This window comes from Manacus candei, unplaced genomic scaffold, assembly GCF_025592945.1.
Source record: "Manacus candei isolate 608988 ecotype Guabito, Panama unplaced genomic scaffold, ASM2559294v1 h1tg000048l, whole genome shotgun sequence".
In the NCBI taxonomy this organism is placed as follows: Eukaryota; Metazoa; Chordata; class Aves; order Passeriformes; family Pipridae; genus Manacus; species Manacus candei.
The window spans coordinates 8,663,914-8,682,295 of record NW_026138096.1 but is presented as its reverse complement, the minus strand read 5'-3'; the positions used below and the strand labels follow the sequence as shown (position 1 = coordinate 8,682,295).

The 18,382-nt window shown below is 42.2% G+C and overlaps 1 long non-coding RNA gene across 1 annotated transcript in view; it reads right to left on the bottom strand.

Moving 5' to 3' along the window:
* Positions 1-437: 437 nt before the first annotated feature.
* Positions 438-18,382, bottom strand: part of LOC127476147 (uncharacterized) — a 48,111-nt gene continuing 30,166 nt past the window's right edge. The window contains exon 3 of the long non-coding RNA XR_007906483.1: positions 438-1,269. This is a non-coding gene — a long non-coding RNA (uncharacterized LOC127476147). The remainder of the gene's footprint in view (positions 1,270-18,382) is intronic.

Sequence of the window (18,382 nt, the reverse complement as noted above, 5' to 3'; positions counted from 1 at the left end):
TCATAGCCTGCAGCTCAGAAAAAGCTGGTATCACCCTTGACTGCCTATCAGTCACCCTTGATCTTCCTATCTTTAAGGAGAATATGCCTATTTACACCTGGATCAACTGGATTGACCTTCAGCATGAATCCAAACTGAGGTTCAAATTCATCTGTCACACAGTTTAGACACAGGACTAGTGGAAATCTTTATTTCTTTGCAGGAAATTGAAATGTTTGAAGACAACATAATCAACTGCTTTACCCCAGTCTAAGACAGGAAAATATTTTTCCATCAGCTTCCACCAGAAATATTGTATGTTTTTCACTCTTTACTGCAAGAGGAAAGGTACAAGTGTGGAGAGATGGGAATTTTATTTCCTCAAAAGCAAGATGTCATAAGACAAAAAGCTCTTTATCCGATCATACCATCATGATCTGTCTGCCCCATCTGCCACCCTCAAATCTCAACACCTCTCCCCACAAGTATCTCTGTCAAGACTTTGATGTTCAGTTCTTCTGAACAAAAAGACATCATAAATGTCCTAAAGTCTGCTAATGCTGAAAATCTGTCCCATCCTATTTTACAGTTGCACAAGCAACAAGAACTGTACATCATTACTGGAGTTTGATATTGACTATACAGCACTCAGACAATGGTAAAAACCAGCCACATTTTCTTCTGAGCATCAATGGCCTGACCTCTGTCACTGGCCTTTATAATTCAGTTATTTTTAGGGCTGGTTTTTCCTCTTTGGCTAGGAGCTAATACAGTCTCTCCTGTGATCTTTGAATCTCTTCCAGAAAGTGTCCTAACTTTACATTAGGAAGCACCTACTTTCCCTGGAGCCATGGGCTCACATCTCAGCACAGCCAACTCATGTTTTCTGTGCCTGGTTTGACCTCCATGTGGTCTGAGAGAGCTCAGGGCTTGACAGCAAAGGGGGACCCAGACTTACCCCATGGACTGTCTCCGAGCATGTCATTCCCTGTGCCTCTTGCACTGCTGCTGGCACACCCTGGTCAGCACAGTGTGGGGCTGTGAGCTTACCTTCCCCCATCCCACCTCTCCATCACCTTGCTTCAGGAGGTGATAAGGGAGCAGAGAGCCATGAGTACTTCCTGGGTGTGGGGAGATTTGTTGGGCTTGGTCTTTTCCTGCGGGTGCTGGAGGGGAGATTCTTGTCTTCTTTGGAGCACAGAGTTAGCTGCAGGCACAAACCAACCACTTGTGTGGGGAAGAGTGGGGGATGATCTTTCACACAGGTCCTTCAGATGGGATGTCCTCTCGCTGTGCAAACATGTTAGAAATCAGTTGTGAGTAGGGGTTTTCCCTGTGCCCTAACATTTCCCCCACTCCTTTCAGCTTTGCATGCCTGCTGACATTCTGCCTTTTATCCTCCAGGTAGCTGGATCCCAGTGATGCACTCTGAGATGAGAGAATAAGATACTGAGATTGACACCAAAACTCACTGCTTTTAGGGAGTCAGTCCAGGTCCAGGCTGCTGTGTGTGACAGCAGAGTGAGCTAATGGTGATGAAAAGGTAGGGTAGCGAACACCGAGTTCTTGCAGCCTTCTTGGGCAAAAGAATTTTGCAAAAAGAGAAATTTGAAGTTATTATCCTCACTGGCATCCTCCTGTTTCTTTCTTTATAAGGTACCTGTCAAAAATTATTTCTGATAGGCTGCTGTAACGTGCCAAATTTCTTCATATCTGATGCTTTAAGTTTAACTATATTTATCTTGTTTATGAAAGCTGACAAGTGATACGGCCATAATAATGCTAGCAGAAATTGCACAGCAATTTTACTTGGGTTCTTTTCAAGCCAGTGGAACTGTTAAATGAGATTAGTGCAGTAGAAGGGTTTATGGCAGCCGTGAGAAACCAGATAGACACATATCGCAGAGAACCAGCGATAGACTAAGAGGATCACATACAGGGACATTGTGCCAAGGAGGGCTTGGCAGCATAACACAAGTGCATCTTTTAGCTCTGTGGAGCTCTGTGGAGATCTGTCTTACTGTATTTCTGGTAAGTTCTCCACTTATCCCAACAGCTGTCTCTTCCTTTCCTTCTCCAACCCTTCATGTATCTTTCAGTGCCTTATTCTGATACTGGTCATGCTTGTAGCTTGATGAGGTTTGTTAGGAGTAGTGGGGAACTGGAAACAATGGTGCCTATTATTCTCCTTGCAACCCTTAGCATAGTCCAAGAAAATCTGTGTGTTGGTGGCTACTGCTTTCTTTTGTTAGCCCTGTTTTCTCTGTTTAAAGAAAGTGCCTTAGTAAGACTGTAACTCACCGCTGAGGTAGTTATCTTTGTAGAGAAAGAAATCTATGCTTTCCCTTATATATGTGAAGTGTAGTTATGCACATTATGTTACAACATGTTTTATATATATATATATATATATATATATATATATATACATATATATGTGTTGTTATATATGCAAGTCCATGCTGACCCTTCCTCAGCCTGGAAGCTTCTGAAATGAAGAGTACCTTATGTGTACTTTGAATCTTAGCAAGAGACCGCTGTCTAAGTTCCCATTCCCTCTGGAGTAGACGTAACTAACAACAGCTCACATAAGGACTCATTGAGATGTTGCTCTGAGGTTTCAGCTGGGATGCAGTCCTTTTCTCCCTAGCTGAGTAGAAGCCCAGCTCATGCTCAGCTCATTTCCTAAAACCCACTTCCTACATGCCATGAAAAGCTATTCACATTTCAGCCCCAGTGACAGGCAAAGGGCGAAGCTGGAAGCATGTCCAGCTACCAGGTGGAGCAGGCAGATAATTTAGCTCCAGCAGAGATACAGACCAATAGACACAATGAAGATGTAGGGAAAGGAGGAGCAGCTGGGCAGTAGACAGGCCTGTGAGCCTTCCAGCTCTCTGGGACATGGTTTGAATTTGTTCCAGCCATTCAAAATGATCTTTCACTTCTTGGCAGAAGCTCATGAAGTTTCTTAGCTAAGCAAAGAGAGCACAAGTCTTCATTGTGCATGGACAGAGACAGACACTGGTCATTTGATTATTGTTGTTGAGAACATAAATGAGTGCAATGTTGCAAATGCCACTGGAGGAAGTGAGAGGCTCCCTCATGAAGAGGCCTTGGATGTTATTTGTATCCAGAAGCATCCTGAGATGAAATCATAATTCTCTGGCTGAGTGACCATCCCCATGCTCTGACATGTTTCTTTTTAACTGCACTCAGGAGGCTACTGCTGAAAGCAAAGTATTTATTTATCTCCCTACTAATATATTTTCCTTCTGTACAATCAAGTTTTCCTCGTGGATACAGATGCTTTGCAATGACGCTTATAGACTTTCCTTTGAAGACCTTAGGAAAGGTCTGTACCGACACCTAATAAGTTGCTTTCCATACCCCAAATAGCTAAAATCTGAACAGGAGAAGGATTATTCTCCAGACTTTACAGATGGTGAACAGAGGCACAGATAAACTGCACAACTTCCTTGTGGTTATTCTGGAAATCTGTAACAGAGCCAGGCCTTGAACCGAAATTTCTGGTCTCCCTGTGCCAGACTGCAACCACAGTCTGGCCTTTCTCTCTGAAGGTACATATTTGTAGAGTTTTAAGGACAGAGGAATGATCACCTTATCTAGTCTGACCTCCTCTGTGTCAAGTCCAAAAATTTCTTCAATCAAAGCATGTTTTACAGAAGAGAATACAGTTGTGATTTGAGAGACCAGGACACAGGGAATGATCTTACAGCTTCCCTCTGTATTGTTCCAATGGTTAATCATCTTTGCTTCTGACTTATTTTTCATATGAATGAATCTGGCTTTAATCTGGTCCTGGGATGCTTCTTTTCTGCTAGACTAAAAGGACCTTCTCTATCTGTGTTTTCTTCCTCTCCTTTTCACAGACAATTTTTTCTTGTGTCTAGAAAGCAGTCAAGTTGACAAGTTACTTGCTACTGAATCCTGGGGATGTGCTTCTTTCACCTTGTGCCTCTCTTCAGTATTTTCCCTTCTCTTTTACAAAGCAATAATTCAAAAGCTTTAAAAAAACTGAGAAGGGGAGAATAAAGGAAGTCAGTAAGCCATATTCTTTACTTCCAAGTGCAGTGAGGAGCAGGTAACCAAAGGAAGAGAACTGATAGCACTGATGCCAAATTCTGCTCTCATTCATATTTCTAGCGACAACATATTAAGTGGAACTACCAGATGAATACCTACTACCAGATACTGATTATGTGGGATTCCCATTCTAGTTTGACAAGTTTTGCAATGAGGCCTCTCATTCTGGGGCACAGAATATATTGTGGACTATTTCTGGCAAGTAGAATGTCCCAGAACTTCCTTTCCCCTTTTACTGTAGACCATATACCACTGATGTTACACGACAGTGTTTTCTAGTGGGCATTGGAATGATATGAAGCATATAGTTGGGAAAATTCTTGGGAAGATCCATGAAGGTGAAAGGATGTAGGAACTGAATTGTAAGCCATATTGCTGTTTATAAAACACATGTGTAAGTGACTAGGGCATTAAAAAGATCCATCTTCCCACAGGGATTTTATCTATGTTGAGGAAATAGTCTGTGGTTTGTGTCTGTAGAGTTTAAGATCTCTTACTCTGTCCAGAAAATAGATATATAACTCCCTAGAAAATCCTCTGCTTTACTAGTGACTCAGAGCCCTTTATTCTGTGTGTGGGTATATAGACCACTAACACATGTAAAGTGTGAAAGCAGGACATAGTGGTGAGAAAGGAGTCAGGACAGATTGTTCAAAACAAAGATGTCGTCAAAGCTTTGGAGAAAAATCCAGAAACATCAGAAGATATAGAACCTTAATTAGGCAAAGAGAAAAAAGGGGAAGAAGCAGAAGCTGATGAGGATCAATGTTTAACCTGTCTCAAGAAGCAAAAGGACAAGTGACTGACAGCTGCCTGTCCAGCAAAGGGAACTGGGGAAAAGCACTGCAACAGCACGTGGTAAATGCTATTAATGTTTAACCTTCTAGAAAGTTAGACCAAATCTATTGCTGCATGTTTTGGCAATAAGTAGTGATTTTATGATTGTAAGCTGTATAGTTCTATTAAGCCCAATGAAAGGTAGTCAAATAATAGACAGAAAAATTTGAGGGTTCTTAATAGCCCCAGTGAAGTGAAATAGGGTAAATGCCCCTATTTTCTTCAGCCAGTTCTCAAGAGACATTTTTCATAAGGCTCATGTTTTCCACTTCGTTAAAGGAGCAGAAATATCAGTTATCAGTAGTCTTTGCTAACAGCACATCTCCAGCTTGCACATCCCATCCCATGAGCACAACTTTTCCCAGCCTCCATCAGCTCACTGACCCCAACAATTCAGCTCCAATTTGTTGAGTGTGTGATTCAGCCCAACATATATCAACTGGGATCAAACCAAAGGACAGCGTAGCAGCTGTCCACCAGCAACTACAGGCACAAAGTCCACAGAGAGAATAGAACGAAATGTAGAGGTGAAATTTCCTTGTTTTCACTCATTTCCTTGATTTAGCATCTCAATTGTTCGTGGTAGAGTCTGTTATTTTCACTGTCAACAGCCATTATAGTTCAAGGTGACATGAGTGGTGAGTCTACAACTTTGTTCCGGGCATGAGAACAAGATAAGCTTATTTTTGCAGCTACTCAGGGCTTCAGTGTGCTTTGTTTTCATCCTGCTGCAGTTTCTGATCTCTTTGCTGTTGGTGGGTTGTGGCAAAGGCCTGTATTCACAGCAGTTTTGAGCCTGGGACAAAGTTCAGACAGCAGGGCAGGTTTCTCAGAAGCTTCATAAACTGTGTTACAGGTGCCAGTGCAAAAAGTGAGTTCCAGAGAAATCCATCTGGAAAGCAAAACTTGTTTCCTCAGGGCAGCAGAACAAGTAGTGGCTGTAGCTGTGTGGCTTTTCATACCTTTGTGATTTCAAATTGAAAGTATCAGTACTTTATGAAACACAATCTATTAAAATTCTCAAATCAGCGGGCTTAGGAACTGATAAACCTATACCGCATTGCACAGGAAGAGCTTCTCCATTGTGTATGATTGCTACAAAACTTGTCACTGCTCAGTCTATGTTCTAAAATGCCAAATTCACTTCTTTCAGGCTTAGGTTAGGTTTTTCTTCTTTCCATGCTGTGTACTTATATAGAAAGGACATTTAGAATTCAGGCTTCCCAAATGGTACACGGCATGTATTTAAAGCAACAAAACACAAAGTCCTCCACAGAGCATGTGTTCCTGGAAAACCATTCCAAGCATTAGGAGATATTATTAATGGGTGGTTTTTTTCCCCTTTTCTTTCCAAGAACATTTTTAATCTAAATCAAATTTGGGTAAAGATGAGATAAATGAATGACACTTGAAAAATAATAGGAAACTATGGAAGCATCCATACGTCCAGAATGATCCCAAAGCCCTTAGTATATTGTATTCTCTACTAATGTTATAACCAACATGATTTTTATTGGCTGAAAATTGGGAAATAATGTTAGGAAAGTCACTATACTGACTTCAGAAAACACAAAACAAAATTTAAAGGATACAGGAAACAATTCCCTTTCAAAGTGCATATCTAATCCAATTTCTGCCTCTGTGGTTATCTTGTTATCAGACAGATGAGACCTATCATCTGCAAAAATTTTATATTCTTCAAGGGAGAAGCAGTTCTCTCCTGATCTGTGATTTTCAGACAGCAGGTGGATTATATGGCAGATGCTTGCTGTCCTGAACAGGAAAACCAGAGTTGGAACTGAGGAGGTGTTTCCAGTGTGTAGTACAGTACACAGGAGGCAAAGGCACTGGAGACTTAGGCTTAAATTCGACACGATGCTTTGTATGCTTCAAAATGGACAAAGACATAAAGCCAGGAGCTAGGCTTGTGCAAACCCCGAATTTCATTTTGAAAAACTGATGTAAAAAAATACACAAGAAATGAGTGAAGTCATTCAGTGAAAGTTATGAGTAGATTTTGCCTACTTGATGCAATTGGCTTTGGGTAAATCTTCTTAAAATTACCTCTGATTTTAGGTATCTCACTACTGTGGGTTTATTTTCATGGTTTGAAATCCAGCAGCCAAAAGCAGAGGGGCTCCGTAGGATTTCGGGGTAACAAATGATTGCAACATGCTCTGGAGCAGCAGATGTAGCTGCTGTTGGAAACAGGATTTTAAGGTCCAATAATCTCCATTTCTGTAGCAACCTGTGATCTTATATGTATTTCAGGGTGTCTTTCAAGAGTCCAAAAGTCTTTTGTAAATGGGTTTCAGTGCTTCTTTTGAGGAGAAAGAAAAGAAACACCTATTCCCATGACTTCACAAATTACAAATAGATTTAAATGGTAGCACTAGGCCAAGCTCAGGACCTGACATCTAAGATGTAATTGAGACTTTTGCTGATACTGACAGAGGGTCTGTCTTCGGGGATTTCTTTTGTGTGACACCAATTCCTTTTTCCATAAAAGAATAGCAGGGAAAGAAGGGAATGCTTCACTGTAACTTATACAAGAGAAAACAGAGAAAAGATATGTGAGTACCATTCCAGTACAGGGGTGAATGAAATGAATATACACTTAAAATTTACCTCTTTGTGGAATTCACAAAATTTCCTCCCTTGGATAGGGAGGAAATCTAAACTATCATAATGCCACCTTCTGTCATGGCTTCACTTTCCATTAAGATAGTGCTGCCTTACTGGGTAAAAGGAGATCAGAATTCACCCTCTATTAATCAAAACCATTTTAGAACGTGACCCAATATCTGCACAGGTGAAACCAACAGTAATAGCCTGTGCTACTTAGGCATCTTCTCTTATTAATTGTGGCAGGTTTGCTGGAGAGCACAGAATCATATCACAGAATCCTCTGGGTAACAAAGCCTTGCAGCTCTGTCTGAAGCAGGAAAGATGAGGAGGTTACAGGAGGACACAGTGAAGCCAAAGGAGGTCACTGGATGAGTCATTTGCACTCAGGTATTCGCAGCTACCATTTCCTGGTTCCCATCACCAGACAACACTTGTCTTAGCACATTATTCCCAGGTCTCTAAGATCTTATTTTAAAAGCCAGAGTGCAGACTTTGGATGACTGGCAATCGTGCTCTCTGAGACAAAGATTCACACAACCCAGTGAACTCCTGCAGGACATTCTCCTCCTGCATCACCTTTCCTTGATATCCATGTCAGTCTGACATGGCATGATGTTAAATGAGATCAGGATAACAACAGCCATGGGAGGTCAAGAAATTTGTAGGATGTATAATCAAATATGTGCCTCCAACAGGTAGATTCTCGCTTTATGAGGTCGTGGGAGTTAACTTTCATTTAGGCGAAATAAGTATTCAGTCAACTGAGGCCCTTCTCTTTTACATACAGATAGGCTCCTCTGTTCATCTGCATTCTATAAAGGCTTGTTATTCTTCTGTGTTTATCAGATCTGCGATATCGAGGAGAACAGAAAACGTGTGTGATATCCGCCAGCTGGATTCCATCTGTCTTTTCTCTGCAGAGATGGAGTTTCAAAGGCTACATCCTATCTGCTGCTGTCACACCCTCTCCCGACATGAGAAGCTAAGTGTAAAGTTTGGCCAAACTGATGGAAAAACAGTATCTCTTTTGTACATCACAACTATTTCCCTACCTACACAAAAGTGGCATTCTTCTTGTTCTGGCATGCAGGATGTATTGTTGCACTGTAACACAACATTTCTGTTAAATAAAAGGATCCTGGCCAAAATGATTTCAAAGAAAGTTGGTGGTGGTGTTTGGTGTTGTTTTTTTTTTTAATTGGACTCTGTGCATCTATGTGTGTGTTGATTTGTGTACTGGAGCAGGGTCAGGGGAATTGTTACTGGAAAATACAAGTGCTGTTTGATTGCAGTGGAGGATATGGCCTCATCGCATTTCTGGGAGGGGAAAAAACACCTACCTGAATAAAATCCCAATTTTGTTGCTCTTGAACTGATTGCGTCTTTGCCATTCACTTCACCACAAGCCCCGAGGGACTGAGAAATTTAAGTTTCTCAGGATAACACCCAGGATGGAGCAGCATTATTGCAAATCAGCAAGACTCAGTGATGTTTTCTTGCCGTAATGTCTAGAGCTCTCTGTTCTTTGGGTTGGGCAGCTGCAGCATTTCTGGTAAACTGCAAAACCACATCAGAGAGGAGAATGAGAAACTCCAGGTTTAGCCAAGGAGCTGGGAGGTGTTGGTCCATCCATTCATTTCCCAGCAAGCAGCACAGAGCAGCCATCCTTTCCCATCCTAGCCACTCCACTTCTGAAGCCACAGAGTACTGAGATGTGTGAAAGGCTGGGGCTGGTGCCCAACAGTCCTTCAGGAGCCTCCTTTCTCCCTGGCCGAGGCAGATCTTTGTGCCTCGCAGAACAGGGAGAAAGAAGGAAGGGTCAGCACAGACATCTGGCTTCAGACCTCCCTGGCAACTCATCTTTCACCACACTGGACAATTTTCCATGTATCTTTGCAAACCTGCCTATTATCTAATACATTTTAAGTGTGTATTCTTTTATATACTTCATGATTGAAGGTACTTGTTTCACAGATCAGAGGCACAGAAAGGGTACTTTGACTTTGGCCAGCACATCCATCTTATTTTAGTGGAAGTATGATTTCTTTGGGTTATTTTCAGGGGCACATACTTTCTTTGATGGATAACCAGGTTAATATCAGGTACATGCCCAGACATATCATCCAACAGACAGACTAGTGGACCACATACAAGCAAAAAGGCCTTTGATATCTGTACATTAGTTATACATCTATGGGTATTGCTTACTCTACCTGGTCCATGGTCACAGGAAGTAACATCTACCCCAAAAGTGTAATGAATTAAGACTGCCAGCAACTTGCACTGACCTCTCCACTGAACAACCTATGATATTTCAGGTTCCTATTGAAATACTACCTCTGGTTGCTGGTGTGAGTACACACACACAGATATATTCTTTATTTTGAAAGTGCAGATAAGTGAAAATGAGCTTTGATGGGTAGTAGTTGTGAATTCCTACGCATTTATAGGGTTTTTTGACTCACAGGCACTCTCATAAGAATACATAAGCTTCATTTTCACAGTCTGCCTTCCATAGTTAGGATGGGACTGAACTTATTTCAGTCATGGGCAAATAAACACCCGAGAGAGGTGTTTGGTCTCCCCACAGGGCTAGAAGAGAATTATAGCAGTACCATCACTCCATCCTGTTACCCATCTCTGAGGTATCCACCTCTGTAAACTACTTGGTAAGATGAGATGTCTTTCAGATAATGGGTGCTGAGTTAATTAACTGGCTAAGGTCAAGCTGACACCTGTAACTGACTGATGGTATAACTGGAGAATTGGTTAAGCTTTCTCAAAGTGCTCCTCTCATTTCTGCCCTCAAACCTCACTATAGTACAATGATCTGAACTGTAGAACCATAGAATCATAAGAAGGTTTTGGTTGGAAGAGACCTTAGAGACCATCTAGTTCCAGCCTTATGCCATGGGCAGGGATGCCACCCCCTAGACTGAGTTGTTTGGGGCTCCATCAAACCTGGACTTGAATCCATCTTCAGAGGTGCTGGGAATCTAGAAAACTCAGGCGAAGTCCCATGAAAGCATAAGGTGTTGATTCATGTATTTATGGTGGAGGATCAAATGACCTCTTCTGAGAAGGGGTTATGTGCTGGAAGTACAAGAGGTCAAGGCAGAGAGTTTGGGAAGGATTCCCACGGGACCTAGTCTCAGAGGCATAAAAATGCAAACAATCCTTGAAATAAAGTATGAGTCAAACAAGGATGGAAATCAAGCTGAGGAGCCCAGATAGCTCATGAGTAGTTTAAGCACATGCCAGGCCCAGAGGCAACTCCTAGGTTGCCAGCACCGTTGCCTGCAAATTTTGCAATGGATCCTACATTTCAGGGTAGCTAGAACCCTACCTTGGATTTAGATCCTGTGAGAACTGCTGCAGAAGAAGAATAGGTTACAGCAGCCTGAGGCACAGAAATGGCACCCAGTCTCTATCAGAATTTGTTCTTAAGCAGATAAGTCCTGGCTTGCCAGCCCTAGAGCATGGTACACAATCTTTTGTGATCAGGTAGAGTGTAGGCATTAGCAAGGCAAGCTCCTCTACAACCCCCACATCTTGCCTTAGGGCAGCACTTCTCAGCATGATGAGTTTAGTCTTCCAGCCTGTTCCAGCCCTGGTGCTTCTTCTCTCTGCTCGACAAAGACTCTGCTTCTGGCCATCATGTATGTGAGCTACTCCAACACACCTGCCCCCAAAAGCTCCTCACCTGACAATGGCTTTGTGATACACAAACACCTGTCCTTTCTGGTTTTGGTAACCAGAATGATGTTTCAATAGCAATGGTTACCAACTAAACCTTTGAACATCAATCAAATAAAGTTCAGCCATTACAGACCTGGACTGAATCTTTCATGGTGAACGAACTGAAGGCTGCAGATCTCAGCAGGTGGGAATTGATGAAATTTAACCCACTCAGGTCACAAAGTATCTTCAAATTAATCTCAACATTATGGCACTTAAATCTACAAGGGGATTTGGCATCCATAAATGCTAACATCTTAAATATGGTGTTTGCGGGTTTTTTTGGCATACATACCTTCAAAAAATAACCCCAAAAGGCTGACTGTGGCCACATAAGGAATTTGCAGTAGGACCCTGAGTGGAGACCTGTTCTTACAAGGCTTGTGAGAAGATTTAATCATAGGATTAACCAACCTGTCTTGATCCTTTTGTATTTCAGATCAAGACCATTCTCAAACCCTGACACAGCAACTTTCATAATGCAGCCTGGAGCTCAGCTGAATCCTTAGTTTTATCTCTAATATAAATAATAATGATTTAAATTTCTAGTCTAGCCACTTGAAATAATAAAAAGTTGATGGACTAAAGACCTGGGGAAATAAAATGTGTTACGTATTCTGTTGTTTTCTTCAAACCACTTTTATAAACAGTCATAAAATATACAATAAACAATTGCCTTTACATCCATAGCCAAATGTTGCATCTTGTAACTCAAACACCTAGGTAATACAAACAGGCTCTTACAAATTCATAATGCTCTCATTTGACATGAAGGACACTTCACCCTCTGTTCATGTGGCATTTTTGAGCCCCTGGAGCAGCATGTGTTGTCCTCAACACCCTACTTCAATTTTGCATAAATTTTGTTTCAAATATATTGAGAAAAGGTCATATCTGTTTTACACATCCCTATCACCTTCTTCTGGCTCTTAGACCATGATAAGTGGCAGTTACTGTAATTAGTGCCACTTTCAACACATCCCAGGAGAGGGTGTCCCCACAAAGATACTGTGTAATGTTAGTGATAGAACAAGCCCCTCTGGTTAAAAACATGAAGAAACAACATCTTCAGTGATATTTGGCCCTATTTGGAATAAATTCATACAAAGAACTGATAACAGCCATCTTTCTCTTGCTTTTTGAACATTGCAGGAGTTAATATTTACAGAGGGTTTTTTGTTTTCCATTTCTCATTTCCTTACTGCTTTCATTTAATGACACAGATCCAGCGTAGATCCATGTGAAGTCACGTCCATAAAGGCACTGAGTACAATGGTCCATTCACACTGGCCATTTTTCTGGTATTCTCATACTGTAAATTGGTAAGCCCTCTCTAAATGGCCTGCAGACAGAAAGGATGTTGAGCCAGGTCCCAAAGTTAGGTTACACTCTTCGTGTAAGGACAATAAGGGCAAATGCGAAGAAATCAGCCGTGAAGGAAAAATACCTGTATATTAAAAGGAAGGTGTGACCAGCGTATGCAAGCACCTGGTTGCTTGTCTAACCTTAGGAGATTGGGTCATCCTGCCTTTCCCAACAAGACACAACCCTATCTCTCTGGGAGGGCCCAGGATCCTTGACCTCTTTGCTACTGCATTCCTACTCACAGCCTTTCCTCCCTGCTTCTTGTGACTGACCCTTCTCTTCAGGAAATATGAAAACAAACCTACTATAGAGGCTGGCTTAGTAGTGTGGTTGTTATCATCAGTTAATGCCTCTCTAGTAGCATTTTCATTACTGGTCCTAACCTGCACAAGCTAAACTGAACCAGGAGCAACACGTTCACCTGCCTCTTGCTGTGCTGGCACTTGCCTCAGAATCTTTCCAGTCTTAAACCACTAGAGTCCTCTTCTTCCAGACAGTAATAACGGAAAGGAATATTAGCAGAGTTTGGACTGGAGTTTAATTCAGGATAAAGATGCAATGTTGGAGCAGCAGGGCAGGCGGCCAAGTGCTCTTTCATAACTGGGTGGGTACAGCAATATATGTGGGAAGAATGGCATGCCTCAGATGTACTGCAGCACAGAGCACATCCAGCACAATGTTGGCTCAGCTCTCGCTGGCACCATCCTGTTGCTGCTGTTGTTTGAGGCTCTTGGGTTGGAGGCAGCCTGGGCAAATGTCTTGCACTCCCCAGCCCCAAAGACTGGAGGAATTCTGCATGCAAATATGCTCAGCTTGGTTGGCTGCACGTTGGGGTTGTTGGTTGGTTGCCCTTTGAGGTGAAAGTCCAAGCAGGTGACCACAATGGCTCCTGGCCACAGTCCTTGCTTCCTTCCTGCCCACGAATATCTTCCATGACAAAAGCTTTCCATGTGCTGCAAGCCAGGATAGGAGAGGAAGAGGGAGAAGGTGTTTGGAGAGACACAGAGATGTTTGTGAGTCCCCTCTCCATGGCCCCGGTTGTGACTTCACCTCCCATTCAACTGTGAATTGCACATTTAGAAAGTACCACGTAAGGGTGGTGAAACTTGAACAGCAGCAAGAACAAAGTTTTGGGAAAAAACCCGCTTGTATAAGATCAGTGGAAAACTAGAGGGCTGTGGCATTTGTATGAAGAAGTGATCTTATAGACAGCACAGTGCATGATCATCCCTGATAGACTTAGGATTTATGTTCATTTTTCCATTAATTTCTTGCTCCTGTAAGGAAGAACTTGTACACATTGCACCTTGATCCTTTGAGTAAACCCTCATCAGGAGAAGTGACTTTAGTTTCTGCACATCCATCTCAGAGTGAGCTTTAAAGGCATGATTTCAGAAGGTCCAATTCTCTCTTGCAATTACATTAAGTTAGAGGGATCAAACAGGTGTGAAGTTAATGTAAGGAGAAAAAATGTTCTTAAACAGCCAGAAGGAACCATTATGGCTGTTTAGTATGGCTTTCTTCATAAGCTATAGAATTTTACCTGGCAATTTGTGAGGCCAGGAAACACTTTGATAATAAAGATCAGACTGTTCCCAAGCCTCTCAGCACTGGGTGCCAAATGAGCAATAGACACACCTCTTCCATAAACCTTTGTCCCAGCAATAGAGACAATAAAACAAGAATAATGCCATCCTGTGACAAAAAGTACATCCTTTCACCACTGTACAGCCCTGTTTGTGGCACAAATGGAAAGCTGGAAGGTAGCTTTGAATATAACTCTTACATCTAAAGGTTGCTCCAGCTCGAAGAAGCCATAAGCATGGCTCAGGGCTACCCAGAGGGTAGCTGTGAGTGCATGGGGAGTGCATGCATTAGGGAAAATGCTGTTTTCACCCAGCCAAAGCAGCTTTTCTACAGAGACTAAGATTCTGTGGCTTAATCTGGGATTCAATTCATTCATTCTTAACCATCTAGCCAGAAGCAGTTACCCAGTCTACCTATAGTCCATGGGGAAAGGCAAGTAGCAGCTTAGATGTTTCTCTTGGGATTGGATGATTTGCCATCTGGAGGTGTCTGTCCTTACTGGCCACAGCAGGACCATATATGACTAGGTTAGGTTGAAGGGCAAATATTTTGGTGAATAAAGGCCAGTGAAATAATTTCCAACCTGAGGCTGTACCAGTATAGCTTCATGCCAGGATCCATCAGGGCACTGCATGATTTTTGACAAGGTTTCAAGCAAGCTAGAAGCTGACACAAAACTTCATCCCAAAATGGGGCCCTTAATGTCACAGGTTTTCCTCACAACCTTGGGAAAGTTACTTTACTGTGATTTTTAGGAAGACATCAAATAGGCTTCCAATCAGACAGGCTCAACTTCAGCCACCTTGCAGTACAGAGTTACCGTCAGTGAGCTGAAGAGTACTCACACACTCCTCAAGGGTGCAGTGATCCCCCTGCTCCTAACAGAACCTGTCTCTGTCATTTCCAGAGGAGTAATATTGTGTTTTCACTTGGGAAAACAGGTTATGGAAGTCCTTGGTTCAATTCCCAGTTCTGCTTGAGGTGGCTCAGACCTCCCACTGTTGGAAACCTGTAGGCACAGCTGCTTTTCAGACCCACCATGCCTCCCACTGACCTTGTGCTTATGTCCAACAAGGGGCCACAAAATTCATGTGGCTGAAGAGATCCTGTAGCAGAGGGGTTGGGGTATTACTGGAGGAAGAGGATAAAGAACATGTGTCCAAGGGGCCACCTACATATTTTGCATTTAAGTCCTGGGAGCAGGGGTGAGAGGGATCCTCACAGCGTACCAGACAGATCCTCTTGGAGCTAAACCTCACTATCTTGATTAACAGCAGGGAATGAAAGCTGGATTTCTGGCAGACCCATCTGGAACACCCATCACAAACCCCATAGTTTCATTCCTCAGACTAATGTTGCTGAAGAAGGTCCTGCTGGCTGTTGCTGAGGAAGGCTCCACAAGCTGCATCAGAGGGGTCTGCATCAGAAAACTCAGTTATCTTACAGCCTGGCTCAGCACCTTTATGCAGGATTTTACTGGCTTCTTTCCTACACAAACAGTGTTTTAATGAGTATTTGGCTTTTGTGATATTTATTTAGAAAGAAAGATTTCCTCTGTCCTTAAACTATTTAAACCTGACTTCCCATTCAGACAACTAGTCTGATATTGAGCAGTGCATGGAATTTCATCCAATGCCAAAGAACTGAGCACAAAACAAGGAATCTCTGAACTGCAAAGCTGGGCAGTGTGGGTACAGAGAAATCTGCTTGGGCCCTTGAGCTCACACAGGCTAAGGCAGTTTTACTCTGCGAGTCTGCCTACAAAACTCCACCATACAGCATCTGTATTTCATCTTTAATGAGGGAGTCCTGGTATTTCAGTCCTGATTTCTTTATGCTTGGTTTCTACAAGTAAAACAATGTCTCTTTGCTTGCACTGTTTGAAATACATGAAAAAAATGTTCAGTGGGAAATGGAACTAAACTTGCAGAATTAACCTCACATGTGCTGTAACTCTTTATGCTGTGGGAAGAGCAGCCTGAATCAAACAGCAGCACTAATGCTTGGGTTAGGGCATGACAAAGACATTGAAGCTGATTCTGATGAAAGATGCTATTGATTATTTCCCTTTTTTATTATTATTCTCACCAAAAATATTGATGTTTTGTGTATGGTTTATGTATGGCAAAAGAAGTTAACCTCCTCCCTTGCAATCTAAGTGGATTTGACACTTGAGGAGTGGTCTTCTGGCACTTTTTCCACTCTCATTCTCCCTTGATTATAAATTAAAGATAATGCTTCTTCCCTCTTGCCTCTTTTCCTTGAAAGTCCCATACACTTCTCTTTTACCAACTCTGATTTTTTTTTGTCATTTGGTGGCTTGCTGTGTTGTCAGTAATGTTCCAGTCCACATAAATTTAAACAGGTCTAATAATACTGGAGAGTGCCTATGGCTGCTTTCGAATGCTTTTTTCTCCTCTCTAAAGGCCCCATTGCTGTGATTACCTTCTGCTCAGCAGTGTGGGAGTGTGACAGTCTTGAGACATTTCCACAGCACCCAGGGACAGTAAATTAAGGTTGACATGACCCACCAAGCACATGGCAGCTCCATTGTCGGAGCTCGTCTAACAGGAGAGATTGAATTTCAAACTACGTTTGATATTCAATCTCTCCCAAGCACAGGCTGACTTGGCTGGGTAGAAAAGATATTCAAGGATCAGCAGTGAGGGCCTTGGCATGGGAAGGTGTTAAATACTCTCTGCCCTCATTTGAAGCATTACCTTTCAGCCAATTCCACCATATTCCTGATCTTGCTCCCACCCCCCCTCACTGCAGACTGCATGCTCACTGTCTCTCCCCTCAGGATACTCCCAGCAGCACCACCCCATCTCTGATCTCCTGTGTCCCCCCACCTTCTCCAATGTCCCAGTATTGTCTTACTTGCTGCTGAGCCAGGAGAAGCACATGCTGCTCTGCTGGCCACCCCAGACTGACCAGCTGGCCAGAAGATGGATCCTGCTTGAAAGCAGTGAGAGGTCACCTTTGACTTGAGCCCTACATCTAAAATAAATAAGTTGCTCAAATCCTTCACTGATGACACAGGAAAAGCTCTTTGCAATAGGGAGACTGTCTTCTTTTAAGCTGGTAAAATGCAGTGCTCAGAACATTACATGCAAATTATTTTGAGACTGAAATGGAAAACGAGACTGAAACAGTCCAGTCAGGAAGCAGACAGATGGAAAATCAGAGAATCAGAGAATCATTTAGGTTGGGAAAGACATCTAAGATCATCTAGTCAAGCCACAGAATTATAGAATCATTTAGGAAAATGAATATATATATATATTAATTTTCCATTGCAGTCTCCCTGCAGCCTTCATGAAGGCTACTACCCCTTACATCTCCTCCCAGTCCCATGAAATCTAGAAACTGATTAATGGGCTGCCCTAATTACATTTGATTAGTAGTGTCTTGATTAGTAGTTTACACTGCATATTGCTAGTGATTACTCTGGGGATTTGAGGAACAGGGAGACCTAGAATGCATCAGATGGGTAAGTGAAGAGTTTCTAGTTTCACTGCAATTGGTGTGCTCTGGAAAGCCAGACACCAAATCAGCATTTCATAGATATCTGTTTGTGCCTGAAGATGTGTCCTTGGATTCCTTCACAGTCTTTGTCGCACATCTAGTTGATGCAATTCGGGAAAACTTGTTAGCACAAAATATTCAGAGAGTTTAAATAGCTCAATCTGAAATAGCCCAATTTTGCTCATAGGGTTTTAAAGAAAAAAAAAAAGGGGTTTTGAATCAATTTGCATAACTTTTCTAATAGGAAACTGCATTTCTCCCAGTTACCTGATATTGTGATAAGATTTTTCATTTCTATAATACTAGAGTATTTTTACCTCCCCTAGAAAGACCATCAATCTTGATATGAAGACAATATGAGATGAAGAAATGGCTGTTTCCCTTGCTACCTTTTGTTTCAAATGTTAACTATCTCCACTGTTAAAACTCACATTACATTGTCAGCTTGAAAAGGTTTGGCTTCAGCACTTAGACGATCACTATAATGTTCTTCACAAGCTGAAAGGACACTTCAGGAGCTGGTACTTTCTTCACATGGGGGCAAGTAGATGTTGTAACAAATTCAACTACTTTGCCTCCTTTGGGCTGTCTCAACACAAAAGTCTAAAGGTCCCAA